This window comes from Leptopilina boulardi, unplaced genomic scaffold, assembly GCF_019393585.1.
Source record: "Leptopilina boulardi isolate dan_hultmark-lab unplaced genomic scaffold, ZJU_Lbou_2.1 LbouV2_214, whole genome shotgun sequence".
Classification (NCBI taxonomy): domain Eukaryota; kingdom Metazoa; phylum Arthropoda; class Insecta; order Hymenoptera; family Figitidae; genus Leptopilina; species Leptopilina boulardi.
Genome location: NW_026137768.1, coordinates 4287393 through 4313404, shown reverse-complemented (window position 1 = coordinate 4313404; position 26012 = coordinate 4287393). Strand labels below are relative to the sequence as shown.

The 26012-nt window shown below is 26.1% G+C and overlaps 1 protein-coding gene across 1 annotated transcript in view; it reads right to left on the bottom strand.

The window, feature by feature from the left end:
• The window catches only part of LOC127279175 (mushroom body large-type Kenyon cell-specific protein 1), a 189345-nt gene extending 163590 nt beyond the window's left edge, over positions 1-25755 (bottom strand). Inside the window, exons 1-2 of the mRNA XM_051301384.1 lie at positions 25602-25755; positions 12506-12593 (exon numbers count right to left, since the gene is read on the bottom strand). The gene's annotated coding sequence lies outside the window, so the exon portion shown is untranslated. The remainder of the gene's footprint in view (positions 1-12505; positions 12594-25601) is intronic.
• Positions 25756-26012: the final 257 nt, after the last annotated feature.

The following is a 26012-nucleotide window of genomic DNA, read 5'->3' as shown; positions in this document are numbered from 1 at the left end:
ACTACTGTACGCGTCCATTATACATTCAAATTCTCATTTAAAATGACACTTTCAAAACATAACTCATTTTTCTTTACCAATTTTTTTCGAATAATTTACATATATATATTTAATATTGTAAGACTATTCAAATTGACAATATTAAATATATATATATATATATATATATATATATATATGAATTATTTATTAGAGCATTCAATTATTTCTTTAAAATTTTTTCGAGCAGGAATATTATAAAATGGATGACAAAATTTAATTACGAATTTTGGAATTTAGTTTTCTGTCATATTATAGGCTGAAGTAAAAATAGTTTTTGTTGTTTTAAAAACAAAATCTCTTTAACTGAAATATAACTATTTAAATGAAAAAAAGTTATTTTTTGATATTAAATAACTTTGTGCAGAAATTACAAATTAAAGGAATGTTTTTTTAAATCAAAGAAATGTTTCTTTAAATCAAAGAAATGTTTCTTTGAATCAAAATAAAATATTTCTTTAAAACAAAGAAACGTTTCTTTGAATCAAAGAAATATTACTTTAAAACAAAAAATGAATCAATGAATCAAAAAAATGTTTCTTTAAATCAAATAAATATATGTCTTTGAATAAAAAAAATATTTCTTTGAATCAAAGACATACATTTCTTTGATTTAAAGAAACATTTTTTTTGATTCATTAATTCATTTTTTTGTTTTAAAGTAATATTTCTTTGATTAAAAGAAACGTTTCTTTGTTTTAAAGAAATATTTTATTTTGAATCAAAGAAACATTTCTTTGATTTAAAGAAACATTCCTTTAATTTGTAATTTCTGCACAAGTTCTTTAATATCAAAAAATAACTTTTATATTAAAAAATAACACAAAAACAAAAAATGAATCAAAATGAATCAAAACAATGTTTCTTTAAATCAAAGAAATGTATGTCTTTGAATCAAAAAAATGTTTCTTTGAATCAAAGAAATATAAAAAAATTAAGAAAAGTGTTCTTTTTTTTAAACAACAAAAACTTTTATTTGTATGCGCTTTTAATTTACTAACTTTATAAATAATGTTCGGCCATTTAAGGCCATTTCTATGACTTGGGCATTATTGTTATTTTTAAAAATCTATCCCACTATAAAATTCCATATTAAAAGAAAATAAAATTTAGTGAGTCAACAATTCACTTCTTTGTTAGGGAAAATAATAGTTTTAACATAACATATATATGTGTGCGCGAGCAATTTTGCAGTATGTGTATATATATGAACTAACGAAATCTCTTCAAGTGCTAAGAATGCGTTCTCTTTTTGAGGCCAATCTATACACGCCATTCAGGGACCGCATAAAGCGTGGTTTGTAAGTTTTCGGTATATGTGTATATATATATATATGCGTATATATACCAAGAGCGTGTGTAAGCACGTGTATGAACCCAATTTACAATTGTGTGTATTTCATGTCGGTGAGTGCGTGCGCCGCTGCCACGTGACGTCTAAATTCAAGTCGGCCATTTTGGAGCAAGATTCATTTGTTTAGAATGGGTCGGATAGGAGTAGGGGGCGGAGCCTCGCACCACAAAATCTTCGAGTTAGATTCAAACCAATATATATATATATATATAAAAGTCCAATCCGCAATCATGTTTCAGAATTTATCTTTTTTTTTTTGTTTGTGTTTGTTTCATCCTCGCGCTCACTTTGATATATCTTCATCTCTTTCTCTCTCTCTCTCGCTGTATCTTCATTTTATTCATTCCTATATATACAGTATCTTCATCATGCATCTTCTTCTCACGCTTATTGTCGCTATGTATCTATATCTCACTCACTTTCCACGGTCGCTCTTTATCTTCTTGCCCCTTCCCCTCCCCTCACTCTCCTCTACCCCTTCCCTCTTTCGCGAAACTGACCAACGCTCAAATTTCAAAGTCGATTACCTCGATTCCTACTGTTGGCGAAAAAGGATTCACGAGTAAAACTATCCCGAGTCGTTAAAGTGAAGGCAAAATTGCCTCTCAGAAGATTTGCGCTCTTCTTTTGCGAAAAAACAAATATTTCAAATATATGCATGAAAAATATATCTACGATTGCGTTTGGGTCAATGTCTCAGTGATTCGAGTAAAAGTAAATTAATTTCTAAAATACTATAAACATTTATGGAACAAGGAGGGGGTCCTTTATGTTTATTTCATAAACATTATGCTTCCTCATTGTGTGAAGCAAAAAATTCGCTTCCTCGTGAAGGAAGCAATGAATTTGTCCAATTCAATTGATTGATTTAAAAAATTTCGAGGTTAAAATGTTTTAAATTAATTAAATTTTTTGAAAAATAAAGAAAATTTTCATTAATTTTGAGTGTAACATAAACTTTATATATACGAATCGATTCGTTTTAATGCAAGGAATACAATTATTTTATTCATCAACTTGTATTTAAAAAAAACACAAAATTTTTTAGCTAAAATATGTATTTTCGATTTTTCAATTTTTATTAATTCTCAAATTTTAAATCAAATCTATACTTTATATACACAGAAAAAACCTGAATTCAAATTGAGTATAGATTCTATACTCAATTTGATTCGCAACAAAAATGAAACTGGTTGTCTCATTTCGAGTTCTAAGGTAAAAGTATCAAAATGAAACAGGCAAGTTTCATTTTGAGAAAAAGAAAAATGGAAAAATATTGTGAAATAACGAATAATTTTACACAAAAACATGAAATATAATAATTACAAAGAAGTAAATAACACGCTAGACTTAATATATTTGATTAAAAATTGCTTGTAATCGCGTAATAAAATAATAAAGGAAATATGTTTTTAGGTTAGAAAAATGAAAACATGTGTTTTGACAACAGGAACGGTACTGCCAACTTAAATAATAGCGGTAAATTTAAAAACTTATGAAATTAATTATTATCTACGTAAATAATAATAAATAATTTTTATTTAAAAACTTCTAAATATTCGTACTGGTCAAAATAATCTTTCTGGTGTTGTTGAAATATTAGAAACAATAATTGAAATACAAAATTACTCTGCTTATGATGCCAACTTAGAAATCTGAAATTCCAGCCAATATCATTTTGAATAACATGAAGTTTGTCCCATACTCATTTCGATACCCAAAAGAAAATGAGTTGCAACAAAAATGAGTCCAAGTTTTTTCTGTGTATACCAACCAATTCGTTTCAATGCAGGGAATAAAATTATTTCATATATAAACATGAATTTAAATAAACACATCATTTTTTAGCTAAAATGAGAATTTTTGATTTTTTAACTTTCTTTAATTCTTTAAATTTCAATCAAATCTATACTTTATATATATCAATCGATTCATCTTGACATAAAGAAGACGATTATATTATATATTACCTTAAATTTTTCGATTTAAAAATTTTTTCAATTAAAAAAAAAATTTTTGGAAAAAAGACGATAAAATTTTTTTTTTGGGGTATTTTTAAAAATCCTCTCGTCATTTTTGAGAGATTAATGTGTTAAATAAGCCTACCAAATTTTATCCAAATCCATTAAAACCTGTTAAAGATATCGTGTTCACAAAAACGATCCACACACACATACACACACACACACACACATACACACACACATACATACATCCGGACAATTGATCAGGATCTCATATAACATGTTTCTATATAGAGGAAAATTTGTTTTCACCATTTTTAAAAAGTTTATAAACGAAAGGACTACATAGCTTCCTCCACGAGGAAGCAAAAATGAATGAAAATTTATTTCAATATTTGAAAATTAGTAAAAATTTCAATTTTTTTGTATAGTTAATTTCTACTAATTTTTAGCCATTTTTCACTAAAACTTTAGTAAAAAAAAAACAAAAATTATTATTACTCTCTAAATTTGAATTAGTAAATTTTTTTAACTAATTTGTATCATATTTTCCTTCTGAATTAGTTAAATTTTACTAATTCGATATTACACATTAATTAGACTATTAATTAGTTAAATTTTACTATAAAAGCAAAATGTGAGTCACTAATTCGAATTATTTGAGATTTTTACTAATTTCAATTTTGAGTATAAATAAAATAGTAATATTTTACTAAAACTATTGTGAATTAGTAAAGATTTAAACTAATTTGAATAGTCATTTTTCACTGAAAATTTAGTAAATATTACTATTTTACTAAAAATTAGTGAAAATATCAACTATTTCGTAGTCATTTTTCACTAAAAATTTAGTAAAAATAAAATTACTAAATTAAATTATATAAATAATAATAATAATAATAATAATAATAATAATAATAAAATAGTAATAAAATAATAGAAATAATAAAAATTAACGAAAATGAAATTGATTGAATATGAGTGAAATATATATATATTTGAGTCTTGGAAAGCCAATCATAAAGCGAGCCCTCATTCCCCGGGATGTTTCGTGGCCGAATATTCAATTGGTCAAAGGGGAACAATGCAACAAAGGCGCGGACAAAGGGAAACGAGAAATGCAAAGCCACAAGAGTCTTTGAAAAAAAAAAAAATAATAATAAATAAAAAGACCTTGGAACAATCAAGGGCCCTTCTGGAATCATATCCAACTAAAGCCCCCCCCCCTCTCTCACTCTCTCTCTCTCTCAATATACCCGAAAAATTTCAGGGCTGTAACCGAGGCCTTGCGCGCAAAGTCGTCATGAAATAAAAAAAAAAAAAAATTCAGTTTCAATTATACGCTTGGTTGCCGAAATGGCGATGTGACCCTGCACCGTCTGGACCCCCCTCCTTTTTTTGGGGGGGGGAGAGTGGGGGGGCTCAAGGTCACGCAAATGCAGTGGGTCAGTGTGTGCGCGTGCGCGCTCACTCTTTCGACAAAGTCAGTGGGTCAGGCGAAAAAAATAAAAAACAGGCGAAAATATTTTTTTGGATACTTGAAAATTCGCAATAAAAGCCAAAGTATATATAGGGACCTTCATCGCTCTTGGAATATAAGAGAGGTTTCATCGCGCGCGCAATGCACTTTGGATATTCTCCTGCTATATAGAATTCACTTGCAATTTAGCATGACGGAAAGAGAACGGACGCGAACATCCGAAGAGGCCTTGACCGTATCTCCGCTTATCGTATCAACTTTGCTGTCGACGTACACGCGTTTACTTTATTCACTTTATACCTACTTATACAAATGACGACGATGAAACAACGACGACGACGTCTCGACGAATTAAAGAAACGCCTTTAAATTTCTTATTCCTTACTCTCTAAATCTGAATTAGTAGATTTCTACTAATGAAAGTGTGCGTATTCGTCTACCAATTAAATTAGTAACAGTTTTTACTCATTTTTAGTAAAAAACTACTAATTGCTACTAAAAAACTATTAATTCATGGATTATATTACTAATTTGAAATAGTAAAAATTACGACTTACTAATGAATTAGTAGTTTTTTACTATAGCAATTAGTATTTTTTTTTTTTAATAAAAATTAGTCAAAACTGTTACTAATTCAATTGGTAAACGAATCCGCATTCTTTTCGTTAGTAGAAAACTACTAATTCAGTTTTAGAGAGTAACATCAATGGTTTCTATCACCGAAAAAACGAAATTCTATATTTTCACGCCTATTTCAGGCCTCGGAACGACTGTAAGAGACATAGATAATAATACACTGTAAAAAAAAGGAGTTGAATTTTAACTCCCTAGGGGATGCTATAAAAGTCCCACTCTTTTGGAGTTGAAGTGAAGGGAGTTAATCCTTTACGAGTTAATTTTATGCCTAGGGAGTTGGTTTTAAGGAGTTAATTTAATTATTATTAACTCCCTTTTTGAGTTGATTTTTAACTCTAAAATTTTAACTCCCAACTCCCAGTAACGTTAACTCCATAATTTTTTTACAGTGTATGTTCTAAAAATCATTTGAATTTTCATTTTATAGAATTTCATTTGTCATAATTACTTTTGAGCCGAATTTTTATTTGTTCGAATTAATATTTTGCAGAATTTTCATCAAATCGATTTTCTATATTACAGATAATTTTTATATTAACCGAAACTTCACTTCACAGAATTTTTCACAAGAAAAATAAAGTGTTATTTTTAACACCAGAATTGGTGTTAAAATAAAACGCAACAAATTTTACCCTAAATCTGGGTTAAATCTTATGGGTTTTGGAGAAAATTACTCGCAACAAAAATAACACCAGCTTTTTTCTGCGTGTTATTCATTCGAATTTTTATTTGCTCAAATTAACATAATAGGCATTTTAAAGAATTTTTATTAGATAGAATTTCATTGCATAGAATTTTCATTTGTTCGAATTATTATTTTGATATAATTTCCCTATTTTTCATTACTACAAAATTCTTACTTAATCGAAAAATCATTTAACAGAATTTCTAATTGATATAGAATTTTCATTTGTCCGAAATTGAAAATGACCGAACAAACAATCGATTTTGGCGCGATTTTTAAAGTCGCAACCAATAAAAAATTATCCTTAAAATTGTGATTAGTTGATTTTAAAAATCGCGCCGAAATCGATTAGATTGTTCGGCCATTTTGCGATTTCGGACAAATGAAAATTCTATATCAATTAGAAATTGTGTTAAATGATTTTTCGATTAAGTATAAAAATTCTCTAGTATGAAAAATAGGGAAATTATATCAAATAATAATTCGAACAAACAAAAATTCATCTGAAAGAATAAAATGAAAATTCGATAAAAATTCTTTAAAACGCCTATTATGTTAAATGAAAAATTTATAAAATTTTTAACTAAAAAATTATTTAATATAATTGAATTTGTGAAGAATTTTATTAAAATTATTAAAAAAAATTAATTTAAAAAAAAAAATCGAAAAAATCAAGTTATTTCAGTTATTAAACAACTTTCATTTCATAAAACTTTTTTTTTCAATTAAAAATGTCATTTCAAAATAAAACTTGATTCAAAAAACAGAAAGTTAATATTTGTAAAGCAAAAAACTAAATTACTATTTTTTGTTCCATGCACTTCAATTGATAACTTATATTACGTTCTTTAATCAGTGAACTTTGGTATGTTTAGATTGTTTTAGCAACAATAAAAAAAAATCAAAAGCAAATAAAACATTATATAGTTTAAATCGTCAACTAAACTACTGTTATAAAAATAAAACCAGTGATTTTTAAATTAATTTTTTTTTAAATTAATTTTTAAAATTAATTTTTTCAAATACTAAATTGATTTTTTGCTTCAATAATAATGATAACGATAAGAATCGATAATAAATTAATAAATTAATAAATATAATTAATGCACAATTATGCAAACTTATCACTATTATTCTAAAAATGAATTTAATTCCATATTGAAATTAATTAAAAATTTCTAAATCAGTGAAGAAAAAAAGTAATCTGTAAAAAAATATATATAAATTCCTAATGAGCCATAAACATGTAAATTTTTGCCCTTTTGAAAGTAAAAAAGAAAAAAAAATGCGATTGCAAAAAAAAAAAAAAAAAAAAATGGGACCTAGAAATAATTAAGAGATTAATCACTTGTTTGATTAACGCTATAAGTGAGTGGAGTACTTGTTGTGGAATCGTTTATAACGAGAAGAAACATTTTCTTCATTCATAAGCGTTTGCTGTTATTGCAACATCGCCTTATGTCTTGTAGTAAATGCAACAACAGGTTGCCCTTACTTTCACGCGTCTATTTACAACGATCTTGTAACTTTTATAATAACCTGTTGCAAATGGGATCTGCACGTATATATCGTATATATATTTTAATTAAAAATAACAAATTATACGAACCGGTGTTTGCGCTAAATGAATAAATGATTTGCGAGTTATTAAATAACGTTCTCATGAATTCAAAATATACAGTTCAAATATATGTATACAAATCTCATTCTCTCGCGATATATATTTTGCAATTGGATTAAATTCAATAACAATCAATTCAAAATTATTCCAACATGGACTATTTGAAAAATTATATTTTAACATAATTTTTAATTATTATATACAGTTTAGTTGATTTTAATTTCAGTTAAATTGAATCTTTTAGGTTCCATTAAAATTTTTTTTTTTATTTATAATTTGATTTTTTATTAATGTCAATAAATTTTGAAATGATATAAAAAATTGAAAATTAAATACTCGAGCATTTTTCCACTAAATTTTTGATGTTTCGCTTTCGTATATATATGTGTTATAATTTAATAAATATACTAATAAAATTTTCCTTGCCTCATCGATTTCAATTGGGTGGATTATGAAAAACAATTTGATGAAGACATGAAACACATTGACATTTAGCCATGTGCATCGCGAGCGTAATTTATTTACACACATACAAATATAAAATTACACGAATTACATATACAAGTGAATATATTATATGCGAGTATGCATCTTGCATGTACGATCATATTTTCCTGTGTTTTTACGTTTGACCTTGTATTTTTTAAGTACCACTCGCTCACTTTGTATATAGCCCAGGTGCAAATTTTCGGTTGTACCAAGGTTGGGCCAATCAACGAAATGATAATGTATTACCAACACACACACATATGCGTGAATAAGTCTTAAAATTATTTTTTCACCATTCTGAATTATCTTGAAATATTTTTAAATATTTTAAATTATCTGAAATATTGTGAATTATCTGAAGTATTCTAAATTATGAAAGTATTCGCATAATTATCGCCATAGAAAAAACGCTGGATAAATTTTGTTGCGGACAATTTTGACCAATGATAATTTAAATAAACGGTGGCGCCTCCAACTAGGATAAAATTTGTTGCAGTTAATTTTTATACCGATTTTGGGGTAAAAATTCTATTATTTTTTTTAGTGTGGATCTAAAGTATTTGGAATTATTTAAAGTATATAATAAATGATAAATTATCTTAAAATACATTAAGTATTCTGAATTATCTGAAGTATGATGAATTATCTAAAGTATAAGGAAATATTGTGAAGTATCTTGAAATATTTTAGAATATTCTAAATTATTTGAGGGGCTTATAGCAAAAGTACTATGTCAATTTTCTAAAATATTCTGAATTATCTGAAGCATTTTGTTTTCAGTTCACAAATAAAAGAAGGTTTACTTCTATTATATTTTTTCTCTATATACTCTCTAAATCTGAATTAGAAAAAATGTTTACTAATTTGAATTAGTGACTGACTTTTTGCTTCTGAATTAGTTAAATTTTACTAATTGTTAGTAAAAGTTACTAATAATTAGTAAAATTTTACTAATTCAGAAGCAAAAAGTGAGTCACTAATTAAAAATTAGTAAACATTTTTACTAATTCAGATTTAGAGAGTATGAAAAAAAATTTATTTGATTCAAATACTCGATTACTTGACTACACTGAGAAAAATATGCTATTGATTCAATAGTATTTCTGCCAAAAGTATAAAAATTATTGTTTCAAAAGAATAAAATATTTTACAAATAGCATATGCTTTTGAATCTAATAATTTTAATAGCATTTGGCAGAAATGCTGTTGAATCAATAGCATATATTTTTCTCAGTGTATATTATCAAAATTATTTATTTGTATCAAATAATTATTATTTTAGTCAATTAAATATTATCTCATACATCTTAACATAATACGATTGTGTAAATAAATAAACCATTTTTTCAATTAAAATTACAAGCGAACAATTAATTTTTATGTCAATTAAATGGTATTTCGTAGATTTTTTTTAACATAATTCGATTGTGTAAATAAAAAAAACCTTTTTTTTACATTAACGTTACAAGAGAATAATTAATAATTATATAAATCATATAAAAATTAATTTTAAATTTAGAAAAAATATCTAAAAATATGTCCTTGATAAATATATATATTTTTTGTCATTGAAATTATAAATGAAATCAACGAACACATCAGTGAGAAATGGCCACATATATTTTGGGGGACACCTACTTGTTGCGCCTCTGTGGAATCAGATATACAGAACCCATACCGAAGCAACGAGTTGTAAAATAGATAAGGTACGTTGAAGGCGTATGCACACATTATTGGAATACTATATCTGTATAGAGTGAAACACATATGACTATGTTTTCGGAAATGTTTCACATATATATATATATACACAAAATAGTATTGGTAGATTTTCTCACAGACACACATGAAAACTATTCTACAGAGTTCTATATACATGACTCCACTTGGAAAATTTCGGGGGTGGTTGTGCACCACCAAATGCAATTGTCGACTGAAGCGTGCTAGTGTTGATACTAGCGACCTACATATATTCCCCGAGATTTCTGTGTGAAACTACCACTAATGCAAGTACTAACACCGGTCTACCACATCGCCAACGGCCGACGTGCTTTAAACGCCATTACTACTTGTTGCTCTCTCTCGCTCTCTCACTCTGTGTGCTTCCGAAAACCTAGTGCAATTCGTGAATGAGGTCGGTGTCTGGACCACTTTTGACCAAGTTTGCCTTGCTGAACAAACATCCCATCGACGAGTTGATTTTCTCCTTTCAATTCAACCATTTAGCTCCCATTTCAAAAGCTTCTAACTATATATTTTATCAAGAGATCATTTATGCCAAATATATATCATGGCTTTAATAAAATATACAACAATACTGCAAATAATTTACAGTTTATAGAAATAAGTAAATTATATTTCAAAAAAAAAAGTTATCTCAAAAATTTAAAAGAAAAATTCTATTAAAATTCGTTTAAAACAAAATTATCTCAAAATTTATTAAGGTATTTGTCGCGATGATGTCGTGTTCGAAAATCATTAAAAAAATTTTTTTCATTTAAAGCTTCAGAATTATGAAAAATATTATTTACTATTCAAATTTTATACAGTGTTGATCAATTTTAAAATATCTCTACTCATTTCTTTTTAAAATTCGTATGCAATATTGTATTATTTTTGACAACGATACCACTTACTGTATATTTGTTATAAATGGTTCGCAACTTGTATTTTCAATAACTTCTAAAGTAAACGGTAGATATTGTTCATTTTTATTGTAGGTAATTGTTTCCTCAAAATGTCCCGTATATTAGTTTTTTTTTATTAAAACTTGACGATTCTTTCAAAAATTAAAGAATAAAATGTAACAATATTTATGGGTTTGGCACAAAATGCATGTAAATTATAAAACTTGGATTTACATTTTTTAAACTTACAAACGGTCAATTTTAAGCAGCTTGGTTTTATTGTATTGATTAATAGCTTTAGAATACTCAAGTTAATTTTCAAAAACATCTGACGAAAACGAATCATACGAGACAAATATACCTTAAAAGAAATAATTTCTATTTCTCAAGGAGGCTCGAGAATTTTATTTTCAAAATTCCCTTAGTTTCCTATGACTAATTTTTTTTCCCCTGATTAATTTTGAATTATTTAAATTTTATGTACTTCTTAAGTAGCAATTTCATAAATGGAAAACGCATTCTTTACCGAGCAGATAAGATTTTAGTTTCCTGCGATTATTTAAAGAAGTAAAAGATATATGTAATTTATGGTTTCTTTTAATAAAAATCTTTTCCTGATTTTCAGTTTTCCCTTAACCTCCTATCGAAAAAAATATTCTGAAATTTAGAATTATATACTTAGGACCTATTTTAGAACATATTTTATAAATAAATTCATCAGTATGTACATACATTGAAAAAAATAGTATTGAATCTCTCTAATTAAGTCACAACAATGCATAAAGTAAATTCTACACTGAAAAAAATAGTATTGAATCAAGAAAACCTATGTACTTGACCGTATTTTATACCAATATTTTCTTGATCCAAGAAATTTTTTTATTAGTTTAAATAGTAAATTTTCTTGGATCAAGAAAATATTGGTATAAAATACGGTCAAGTACATAGGTTTTCTTGATTCAATACTATTTTTTTCAGTGTAGAATATTAAATACTGAGTTTAAGTATAAAATATATATATTTTAAAATAGATCCCAAGTATATATTCCAAATTTTAGAATATACTTTTTTGTAATCAAAAAGATTTGTAAAAATTTTAAAAATTGTTTTCTTTTGTATTTAAATATACAATACACACTAAAAAAAAATTTGATTCAAATATTCAGTTACTTGACTATTGTCGCAAATAAATATTTATTTGTATTAAATAATAATTATTATTTGAGTTAATTAAGTGGTATTTGTTTCAAATAAAAAAGATATTATTACTGCATTTTGGCAAAACATATGACGAAAATCATAACTTTTCGGATAAAAACGCGTTTAAAGTAAACAGGTCGATAGTGCGATGCGCTTGCGCTTTATATGCTATGGATTGAAACTTGTTACTCGATAGTTTTCAAAGTCACTGATTACGAATTTGGCATCAAATTTTAAAAATTTGAAATGTCGTTTCCAAAATGTCAGAAGATTTTAAAAAAATATCACTGCATTTGCTTGAAAATCGTTATTCATCTGTTTTCAGAATCAAAAGTTTCAAGCAACTATGAATTAAACTATTTTTTAATAATTAAATCAAACTTTTTTTTAATGTGAAATTAAAGACTCACCATTTTGCAGAATAGCAGATGAAAAGAAATGCAGTTTATAGGCATCCAACTTTTTTGTCACATTTTCATCAGAACATTTTTCTTTCTTCTGTAACATAAAATTAGTAATAACATATATAAATAAAAAGAATTCTGAACTATTATATAAATTATTATATTAAAATGTATATATTACTAAATATTTAACATTACATTTATTTTTAAAAATATAGTCTAAATTTTTTTCATACTTTATTATACAATAGTTTATATCATTTTTCAAAAAAATATTCACATTTTTTCTATTGGTATATGAGGAATTTCGCCCCATATATATTTATATATTTAAGAAAAAAGGAAAATAACCTTGTAAAAATTTTCGATAAATCCCGATTAAGAAAGACATATACCTTGAAGCTGCCTCGAAAATGCAACAAATTTCAAGCATTGTTTCAGTGTGGTATGCATTTATACAAATATATTTATTTATACATTGAAAATGTGTGTAATTTTGTAAAAGTCGTAAAGGAGTATGGGTTTGGAGGAGTGCACGTGTCGATGCATTGGTGTAACGTAATACATATATGTATGCATTACATATATATGTATAGCAAAAGCCAAGAGAAAGAGAGAGAAAGAGACTATATCTCTGACCGGGTTTATTTCAAATGAACGTTGTTGAACTTGTGCGTGCGCGCTCACTTGCATTTTTCGCATTCAAACTATATATATATATATAAAAGTACGCGTGTCTGTGTACCTCTTTGGATATTATATATACATATGTGTGTGTGTAAGTAAACGTATGTTCTCATGCGTGTTTGTGCGACTGAATGCATCGACGATGCGACGACGAGACAGTGCGCTCTGCACGAGACCTTCTGCCGCGCGGTCATGTGGATCACTTTAAGTTCAACGATGCCAGAATTATTGTTCTCCTGGTGTAACTCTTCAAGAGTTTCAGCCGCTGAATCTCATTGACACCGAAAACCACAATGTAGGCCCTCTCCCCTTGCCCCCCGCCTCGGATTTCACATTGTGATTCTCGCAAATTTTTTAACAATATCAGGAAAAAGTTTCGTTTTATTTTATCCGCAGAGTTGAGAGAAAAACAAGTTTATTATCGTTGTTGAGAAAAGGACAGATGAACATGTTCTAAAAATTATTAGTTAGAATTTTCATTTTATGAAATTTCATTTATCACAATTATTTTTGAGCCGAATTAAGTAGATTTTGTCCAGAATTTTCATCGAAACCGATTTTCTATATTACAAAATTTTTATATAACCGAAAATTCAGTTCATAGAATTTTTATTTGCTCGAATTTTCATTTAACATAATAGGCATTTTAAAGAATTTTTATTGGCTAGAATTTCATTGCATAGAATTTTAGTTGGTGATTTTTCATTTGTTCGAATTATTATTTTGATATATTTCCCTATAACCGATTTTTCATACTACAGAATTTTGATACTTAACCGAAAAATCATTTAACAGAATTTCTAATTGATAGAATTTTCAGTTGTCCGTAATTGCAAATGGTCGAATAAACAATCGACAGAAAGATTTCGGTGCGATTTTTAAAATCAACCAATCAAAAATTATCCATAAAATTGTGATTGCTTGATTTTCAAAATCGCACCGAAATCTTTCTGTCGATTGTTTATTCGACCATTTGTAATTACGGACAACTGAAAATTCTATCAATTAGAAATTCTGTTAAATGATTTTTCGGTTAAGTATAAAAATTCTGTAGTATGAAAAATCGATTATAGGGAAATTGTATCAAAATAATAATTCGAACAAATGAAAATTTGGCTCAAAAATAATTATATGACAAATGAAATTCCATAAAATGAAAATTCTAACTAATGATTTCTAAAACATAATCATGCGATCCCGTTTATTTAACTCAAATATATTATATTTGGTTGAAATAAAACAATTTCTCTGGGTGTAGAATACAAAAAAATGAAACCATGAAAAAGATTAAATAATAAATAAATGTATTAAAAAAAAGAGGAAGAAATATATTTATATTATATATAGATGCACATGAACTACAAAGAGGCGCGCATGGCTGAGCACAAACGGGACGGTTGCAAGTGCATGTGCATAAAGTATAAATGTGTTGGTGGAAATGTATGTGTGTCCCGTGCAACGGTGTATACGTGCGCAATGTGGAACACACTCACTCTCGATGGGTCACTCTCGCTCTCTCGAGCGAGAGGGAAATTTGGCAGCTGTTTTAAACCCGGATAACTGGCGAAACTGGCGACCCACCCCACACACACACACATACACTAAATGCAACCGTTCCCCGACTCTCTTTCTCTCTCTCATTTTCGCTCTCCTCTTCTTCCTACTTATCCTTAGTACGTGTGTTTGTACAAAACACGGCTTAATTATTCTCCATTATTGAAATGAAATTCTACATTTAGCTGCAACATATTTATGCCTCCGAAAATTTTCTCGTTATATTCAATAATTGAATTTTTTTGCAGGTGCGTTCTTATTATATAATAAGAATTTTTCAAAAGAAAATAATAAGCACTCGAAATTTTAAAGTAACCATTATTTCATTTTTTTCAACAAATATTATAATTATTAATTAAAAGTTTTATTATATTGTAATTTGTATATTAAATTTCCTGTGTAATTGAATTTATGTTGAAAAAAAATTATTTTTTTTTCAAATAATCCGTTTATTGACTATTATCAAATAAATATTTTAAATTATTATTATTCGAGATGATATTTGTTTCAAATAGAAAAATTTAAATACAGTTTATTTAATTAAAATAAACATTATTTGATTCAAGTAAATATTTATTTGATAATAAGTAACTGATAATTTAAATCAAATAAAATTTTTTTCAGCTCATAAATATTTGCTTCTAATATATTTTTTCTCTATACACTGAAAAAAATTTTATTTGATTCAAATACTCGATTACTTGACTATCAAATAAATAGTTATTTATATGAAATAATTATTATTTGAGTCAATTAAATGGTATTTCGTAGATTTTTCTGAACATATAATTCGATTGTGTAAATAAATATATTCTTTTTTAAAATTAAAAGAGAATAATTAATAATTATATAAATCATATTAAAATTAACTTTTTCCTTAAACAACAGTCGATCGTATTAAAAATCAAATTGTTTTCATCACTGATTCAAAGTAAGAGAGTAATAAAAAATTATAACATCGTGCAATCATTAAAATTTAAAGGGGTCAAATAATAAAGACGCAAATATATTTAACGAACCACTAAAAAACACTAAATATTTTAGAAGGTAAACCTTCTAGGATTTCGGAAGCCGTATACCAAATAGTGTTATAACTACAAAAAAATCACAATTTTTTATACATTTTTAACACACTAAAATCTCTTATCAATATCAAGTATATATATAATTTTTATAATCCATTATGTAATCAAATTAGTATTAATAATTATTATTATTAATAATTATAATTAATAATAATTAATAATAATAATTATATAATTATTATTAGATTTCTCTATGATTGAAATTGTTTTTTTTTCAATAATATTGTTAGCCGAAAAGTTTGTTACTATTGCCATCAGTAAGTAGAAAATTATTTTCCCACGTGAAAATGGAAACACGTGTGATGCACACGTGTCAATGCTCGTTACGCGATACATTTGCAGTTTGGCAACGAGTTTGGATGGTTATTTGGCGAATGCTCGTCTATACATATATATTCTCTGAACTTTTATTTTTCTTTTTTTCGCACACTGCCAAAGAGTATATATATACATATATATATATATATGTATCCCTCTCGAACCAGTTTCGCATCAGACTCGGTGAGAGTGGTTGCATTTTTTTTTTACTTTTTGTGTGCTAAACTGACCTGGGTGAACTTGGCGTGCAGTGCCGAATATAAAACGGTTGGTTCTACTGACCCCCTCTCTACAAAACTTCCTCGCCCAAACACACACCCACCCGTTTCCTCTTTCTCTCTCTCCTGCTACTGCCCCCATTACTACCATCAGCTATATATAGTTACCATGAGTGAATTTACAAACACATAGATATATACATACGTGAGCCAGAATGCAACGAGTGGCACATAAATGGCCCCGAAGTAGAGAGGGCAGGGCCACGGTCACCCGAAAATACTGCCTCACTCCTTTCTCTCTCTCTCTCTCTTTTCTCTTTCACCGCACTATTCCTTATTCGCAGAGCTTCAATGGCTCAACGTGTTTCCTGCACGTGTGTAGTCACTCGTGCACTTTTTTTTCGTACAGATGTTCATTTTTAGGGGGTTATTTCTTTTTTATACGCCCACAAAAGGACAGATGGGAATTGCGTATTTTTGCAAAAGTATATATATATATACTCTATTTTTACTATAAACTCTTGCCAAGAAAAAATAAAACTGAACTTTTTCAATTTTTGATAATTGGGGAAAGTTTTACGAAAATTGAAATTTAATTAAAGGACACGTAAAAAAAAATCATCATCTGGAACAGCGATATTTTTCACTAAAACAACTAAAGTTTTCGTTATTCTAGAGAAACATATAGCTGTTCCAGATAAAGAATTTTTTTGATAGAGACTTTCTTGTTTAGAATTGACAAAAAAAACACACTTTTGCAAAAAGGAAATTCTAAAAATATAGTACACGGAAAAAATTAATTCAGTAGATTTTACAGAACTATCACGGAGTATAGCGAATACGCAGCTCTTTATGAAACTGAGTGTTGTAAAATGTCACGAAATATTCAGGATAAACTCCAGAAATATACAGTATAAACAATAACGAAATTTCTGTAGTTCATCCGAAAATATCCATCACATTTTACAAAACTCAGTTTCGTAAAGAGCTGTACCCGTTACTCCGTTACAGTTTTGTAAAATATACTGAATTAATTTTTTCACATTATTATTTAAATGCGGAAAAAAATATAAATTAAGTTTTACTATTTGCAAAGTAAAACATACACTGTTCGGAACTTTTCTTGACAACTTTTGCTCTGGAAATAGAAAAATTAATACTGAAATAGTACTCCGGAAATAGTATAGTTTTTACTATTTATAGAGCAAAAGTTGACAGAAATTCCAGTCAGGCTTAGGATTTACTACAGAAGCATAGTAAAAATTGCTTTATTTTTGTTTTACATTTTTCTCCGTGAATAAAAATTATTTGATAAAAATAAATATTCCCTTTAAACCAAAAATTTTTATTTGAGGCAATTGAATTTAATTTGCTTCAACTACAAAAGTTATTAGTTTAAATACAGTTTATTTTATTTAAATAAAAATTATATTTGGTTCAAGGAAATATTTATTTGATAATAGTCAGGTAACTGATTATTTAAATCAAATAAATTTTTTTTAACTCACAAATAAGAAGGTTATGCTTCTATTATATTTTTTTCTCTATACACTAAAAAAAATTTATTTTGATTCAAAAACTCTATTAGGTACTTGACTATTATAAATTAAATATTTATTTGTATCAAAAAATTATTATTTGAGTTAAATAAACATTTATTTGTATCAAACAATTGCGTTATTTGAGTCAATTAAATGGAATTTCGTGCATTTTTCTATATGAACATAATTCGATTGTGTAAATAAAAAAACCCTTTTTTTAAATTAAAATTATAAGAGAATAATTAATAATTATATAAATCATATAAAAATTAACTTTTTCTTTGAACAGCACTCGATCGTATTAAAAATCAAATTATTTTTTTATTGATTTCATTTAATAATTATTCATATTTTTTTCAAATACAAATTATTGACTATTATTACTATTGATTATTTATATCCAAGGTATAAAACAATCATAAACATAACCTATAATTTTTAGCTTTCCTGGTCTCTTTTCTTCAGTCACGCATATATATTAAATACTCAAAAATATCTGCTACTTGTGTTTTTACAATTAACAAGTTTTTCAATAACAAATACAAATTAAAAAATATATATATGACGCGCATTGAAGGAAACTTTAGAAGCAAACGAATTATAGGTTATGTTTACGATAATTTTACCTTGATTAAAAGTTTCTTTTTATTTATATAAAATAAAAATTAGTTTTTGAATAATTTATATTGAAAATTGATTCTCTTTGTGTATTTTCACTTGGAAATTTTAAAACATAACCTATAATTTTTTGCTTCTAAAGTCCCTTTCTTCAGAGCGCGTCACATATATAAGTAAAAACGTACGAATAAATAAATCAATAGATGAAAATATATTTCATCTATGCTTTTATTTATAAACTCAATAGAAAAATAATGAGTCAACGATGTAAAAATTTATATAGAAAACGATGTCAGCTTTGTTTTAAGGAATATATATTATATATCTAAAAGGCGAGCAGTTTTTTTCCCTCCCTTATCTAAAAAAGAAGAGTGTGATTTTCTGCCGAGATAAGCAGTGAGTGAAACACGAGCAACAAGATGCAAGACCATGGAGGATAATTCTGATTAGTTTCACACCCCGTAAAATAAGTAAAGATAGCATCCGATGAGAGCATTCGACCATCGTCGAGGAAACCCGGGAGAAGATTGGCTGAGGGCTGGCCGAGAGTGTCAACGAGAGAAGAGAGAGAGAGCTGCCCCATGGGATGTTGTTGATGATGATGATGACGATGATGATCGACCAATGAATCACAGCGCATGAACGGATGTATGGCACACACGCGGTTTATGGAAGAACGCTCCACTGCAAATGATTATGTGCTCCAGGCACTCCTGAAACAAAGCGCCCTCTGTCCTCCAATCATCAGGGCACAACGACCAATCCCTATACATTCTTCTATATATACACACGCACTCTAATAACTCCGGAACCTCTATATAGATGAAAATGTACTCTAGGCGCACTTTGTATATATAGATATATATGTATTAAGCAGTGGCATAAAAATCAAGTATGGGAACCCTCTCTATATTTACATAACGGATCACATATATACGCGGGTATAAATATCGACCAAAATCTCAAGAGATTCTTTTTCCTATTCTCTTTTTTTTTGCTTTGTAAAATAATATATACGCGAGGGACAAATATTAATTATTCGTATTATTAGCATAATTATCATGTTCTTCGCGACATTCTAAATAATTTTTCTTATACACACAAAAATGTGTCAGAATTTATTTTTTAAAAAATTTTTAATTAACAGAATTTTTAGGTAATTTTTATTTGGTAGATTTCTTAAAACGCCGAATTTTTATTTGTCCAAAGTTGCAAATGGCCGAACAAACAATCGATTTGGGCGCGATTTTTAAAATCCACCAATCAAAAGTTGTCAAGAAAATCATGATTGGTGGATTTTAAAAATCGCGTCGAAATCGATTGTTTGTTCGGCCATTTGGAACTGTGGAAAAAATAAAAATTCGGCGTTTTAAGAATTCTTTACAATAAAAATTCGACACATAAGAATTCTGTTAAGCAAAATAAAAATTCGTCTAAAAAATAATTATATCTAATAAAATTCTTTAAAAATATGAAAATTTTAACTAATTTCAAAATCATATAAAAATTCAAATTCAAAATCATATAAATTAGATTTATTTTATTCATTGTTTTCACAAAATGTAATAAATTATTACTTTTTCACATGCGCACATTATTAAACTTTGAAATTATCATATAAAATGAAAAAATTGTTAAAAACGTAGTTAAGTTTGTAAAATTTGTTTTGTCCTTGACTATATATCAATTTGGAAACCGGTTTCTTTTTTTCTAAAATTACGCATAATTTTCCTTCATTCTAATGCTTGGGAAATTTAAGTGTTTTTTTTTTAAAGGAAAACGATGTGGATATATATTAATATATATGTATATGTATTTATTGGTAAAAAAGATAACGCGATGTTTAAAATTAACTTCTTTATATACAAAACCTAAAAGCCTGACAATTTGCGAATTCGTTTGAAAAATAAATTTCTTTATATACTTTGATGCATAGAAAAAAAAAGTCATATATAATTTTAATAAAGGTAAATCTTTTTAATTCGCGTCATGTCAATCACATATTAATATTTTGTGCTGCGGCAATTACTGACTTTTCAATTTTAAATCTGAAAAATTATGTCAATAATGTATTCAATATTCTAAATGACACGTTTCAGTAAAAATGATATTCAACTGGTTTCCACGAATGTTTACTGAATAATTCGCAGGTATAATTAACAGTGGTTGCGAAATTCATTACTCATATCTAATGCTTCAAGTTTTTGCTCTTTATTGTGAATTTGTATTTTCCAAAGTCTTTTTAACACTCTTTTTTTTTTTTTTACCTCGGGCATGATATTTCAAATTCGAAACAACTTATCTTTTAGATAAAACACATTTTTAATTTAAGTTTATTATACTGTCAATTAAAACTCCAATTATTTCATATAATAAAAACAAATTTTTTCATTAATTTAATTTCAATAAAATTGTAAATATTTATTTCATTCATTTATTAATTCTTAATTTATATATGTTTCTCAATTTAATTTTTCAGTGGAATTAGTTTAAATTAAATGATTTTTGAGGTTTTTTTTTTTATAAAAATAAAATTCCAATTAAATTATTTGAAATATTTTTCAAATGAAATTAAATTCGAATAATTACATATTGAAATTACGAATTGTCTTTAAAATTAAATTAAATTTAAATTATAAATTTTATTTCAAAACTGAAACTGAAAAAATGTATTTAATAAATATTTATTTGGACCAAATAATTTTTATTTGTGAATTAAATAAACTGTATTCAAATCAATAATTTCTTTATTTAAAATACCTACTCTCTAGATCTGAATTAGTAAAAAAGTTTACTAATTTGAATTAGTGACTTTTTGCTTCTCAATTAGTAAAATTTTACTAATTATTAGTAACTTTTACTAACAATTAGTAAAATTTAACTAATTCTAAAGCAAAAAGTGAGTCACTAATTTAAATTAGTTAACATTTTTACTAATTCAGATTTAGAGAGTTTATAAAAGTTTATTTTAATTGACTCAAATAATAAATAATAAATAAATATTTATTTGCAGTAACCAATTATTTGAATCAAATATTTTTCATGTTAATCGAAATAAAATTTTTTTTTGGCTAATATACCATGAAAAAAATTGTTCTTATATACGTTCCTGTATTTAATATCAAAGCAGCGAATGGGAGCATATCAATGAGTCAACGAATTTCGGTGCATTTCCTCTTTTGGACCGAGTGTGCTGATAATATATGGTTTAATCGCGCCAACGACGTCAAGACAAGAAATTCGCTGAAATTAGTTTAAAGTAAATAAACGCGAATAAACTTTCTGCGAAAAATACAACAAAAAGAAAAAATTTTCACTTTCCCAATAAATGGCAATCACTTTAATTTCTTTTTTTTTTCCTCATTAATACGAAATCAACCAAGTTTCCCTGAAAACATAAATCGACAAAGCAAAAAAAAAAAATGTACAACGCAACACAACACTGAAAACAATGCTTTTAATCAAAAAGAAAACAATTCTAAATGATAGTAATTAATCAATATTTGGTAACGTTGAACTTTTACAAAAACAATAAGAACCCCGATAAACAAATCAAGTCACTAATAAATTTCCTATTAACGACGCATAAATTTGAGAATCTTTATCATTAATTTTACTTGAAAAGCCAGAGATACAGTTGTTAATTAACTTTTTAACTACTGAAACAATCATGAAAAAGAAATTTTTTATTCGAATTTTAGTTGAAACTGTTCAAAATTTATCGAATATTTTTTTTATTCATATAATGAGAACTTCAAGAAGGAAAGTTTCTTTAAGAATTTTGATTAAACAATTATTTAAATATAAGTTTAAAAAATTTAATGTTAAAAATTTGTCGATTTCAAATTTTATTACAAAGTTAAAAATTTATTTATTGAAAATTTTATATAACTAAATTTTTAATTGTATATTTACAAATGAAAAATAGTTCAATTTTCCCATCAATTTTTGGTTTTAAAATCAAATTTAAATTGGTTTCAATTATCAAGAATGCACTTACAAATGAGCCCTTGATGAAAACACCAGTCACTTATATATATAAATATTAAATATCACTTTCACTGAATAAAAATCACGTTAAAGAAAAAACACAAATCGCGATATTTTCAAAGGAGTTTGCGACCGAGAATAATTTCTCGTTTTGATTCCGAGGATTTTCGCAGAAAGTCGAAACACACTGAATTAAACAAGAAGGAGAACGATGAAACAGAGTTAAGGCAATATTGGCCCAAGTGACTCCGTTTCACAGTCTCGACTAACGTGTTATTTTGTGTTGGTCGACTGCACGAACCATGCATTCAGATAAGACCCGTCGAATCACTAACCTACCTCATTTCCTCCAAATACTTTTTAATCCAAAATTAAATTTTTATAATCCCGAGTTTTAATGTAATTTTTTTTTTTAATTTTTTCATCCTTCTTGTTTAAATTAATAATCTGATAATGAAAAAATATTTTTTTTTTTTATTTTTTATAACAAAATGTATTTTACTTTGTTTTTCTAATTAATTTTTGTTTCCTTTTATTCTTTAAAACAAAATATATTTTAATTTTCTTTTTTGTGAGTAAGGATACTGGCGACCAAATAAAAATTATTAATGAGAGGGACCACTGAAATTTCAAAATTGAGGCTGTTTCAGGTTGTCAATTTTTTTCCCAGTTAATAATGAGTATTTAAAACTAATATACTATGGGAAATTGATAAACAATTAATTAATTAATATTTTTTTAAATAAAACTCGAAATTTTCAAAAACTAAAAATTTAAACTTCTGTCACAATTTTTATTATTTTTCATTGATGATTTTTTAATACACTTTTTTCAAGATTCTGGAACAATTAAGCGTATGGATTTTGAAAAAATTCAATTTTTTTTAAAAATAAAATTTTTGAAAAATAAAAAAAAATGCAAAATTTGTTAAAAATAACTTTTTTTCATTTTTTAATGAAATATGATATCAGGTTCAAAAAAAATTTGTAAAAAAAATTGTTACCCCTAAACCAAACCAATTATGTTTGGTTTCAATTTGATCAATTATTCCTTAAAAATTCAACTTCTATAATTTTTATTATTTTTTATCACTAATTTTTTTGTAGGCTTTTTTCATGATTCTGAACAATCAATCGTATGGATTTTTAAAAATTTTAATATTTTCAAAAAATAAAATTTTGAAAATAGTCAAAAATAAAATTTTTTTTTTATTTCCTTTTTTATATTTTATTATATTTTATTATACCCTGAAAAAAATTATTTCAATCAAATAAATTGGTTACTTAACTATTATCAAATAAATATTTATTTAAACCAAATAAATATTTATTTGAACCAAATAATTTTTATTTGAATTAAATAAATTTTATTTAAATCAATAATTTTTTGTATTTTAAACAAATATCATTTAATTTACTCAAATATAATATTTTTCAATATTAGATAAAGAAGTGAAATATGTATATAGAAAACTTAAATTAAGGTATATATTTATTTATAATTTATTTATTTTATTTCAAAAAAAAAATTTTGATTTTATATTAATTTTTGAGAAAGAAAGTATTTCTTTTTGACATTTTTTTTTTATTCCCATAAGTCAAAGACCAAAAGCCTCTTTGTTCTATATTTTATTCAATGTCAAATTCGAATAAAGAAAATAAATTAAAAAATAATTTAAAATGACAAGAAAATTTTTTTTTTTTTTAATACACTTAAAAATTTATTTGCTTCAAATAAATTACTTAAGTATTATCAAATAATTTTTTATTTGTATTAAATAAATAGAATATTGATAAAATATATAATAATAATAATAATAATAATAATAATAATAATAATAATAATAAAAATATAAAATGATTCAAATAAATAATTATTATTAGCGTCAATTAAATGGTATTTGTTTCATGAGCCAAAAGGTCTGAACGTTCAAATGAACAAAATATTTTTTTCAATCTATAAATTATTAAAAAATTATAATGTAAATGTTAAATAAAACAGAAAATTAAACAAATATTAAATTAATAACTTCTTTTAAGATATTTAAAACAATATTTTGTAATAAAATTCGTACTTAAAAAAGTTTCAAAAAAAATTTTGTTCATTTGAACGTTCAAAACTTTTGGCTCATTTTGTTTCAAATACAGAAATTATTGGTTCAAATAAAAATTATTTGGTTCAAGCAAATATTTATTTGATAATAGTCAAGTAATTGAATCAAATAATTTTTTTTCAATGGATAATAAAAAAAAAATATAAAAAAATATAAAAAAATATAATAAAACATAAAAAAATGTAATAATAATAAAATTAAAATTTAATAATTAAAATCGAATTTTTATGGACTGTCGAAAAAAAAATGTCTTCTAATAAATTTGAAAGAGGTATATATTATAATATGAAGATATGTAAGCAAATTATCAGGGCAAATATTTTGCAAATGATCCGGTGAATTTTATCTTAATGGATACATTTGAATCGACCAAATTACACCTTGTCGAAATAACTGCCGCCAAAACATATACGCGATAGATAACGATATTATCATTTGGGTTATAAGCAGAAATCCCACGTGGTATATATATATATATATATATATTGAATCGATAAGAGTATATATTTTGACATACAAATTAATTTATCATCAGCCAAGTCGTCCCACATGTTTTGGTGTATAATAGTTAGGCCGATTAAATGGATTCCAGGCCAGATTGGCGGTACACGAGAAACGACGTCACTGACCGAATGTCCCTGGTATGACCTTATCGAGATTATTATTTTCGGTGACGATAACGAAGGACTATGACGCATTGCTTTCGAGGACAGTGTGGCTATATAATTTCAGGAACAATAATGTTCAGGAATTTTAATTTCAACTGAAATTCATTTTTTATGAAAAAAAACCATTGTCACAAATTTTTCGAATTTTTGTGAGAAATATATTTAGCTGACTTTAGATATTTATGCTCGTTTTCGTTATATATCACACGAAAAAAAAAGTTTTGTTCGTAAAAAAATTAAAAACAAAAGGGACGCTCTAACCTTAAAAAACTTACATTAATCTTTTTTAACATTGCGAAAATTTTCTCACCTTTTTCTGAAAGGGGGCAAACTTCTCCATGAATGAATCCTTTTGATCTTCATTCACAATAAAATATAGGCAATGACAATCACTAACACTCGCGAAAAACAATAAAAATTAAGAAACAATTTGCCAATTTTTGACCATGACTGAATGTAAATAATATGAACGCCGTGAACGCGCGCGCATGGGAAATCTCGAATAGAAACGAGTTTCGATTTCTGAACAGCGGAATGGAATTGAAGTTGCGCGCGAAAATTTAAATTTGAAATCGCACGTATAATAAAAAAAAATTGGTACATAAAATAAGAAAAATTATTTATTCTTTCTAATAATAAAACAAAGAAGTAAATAGTAAAATTAATAAATATAATTGTGTAATGTAATTTTAATTATAAAACATGAAACAAAAAAAAAATT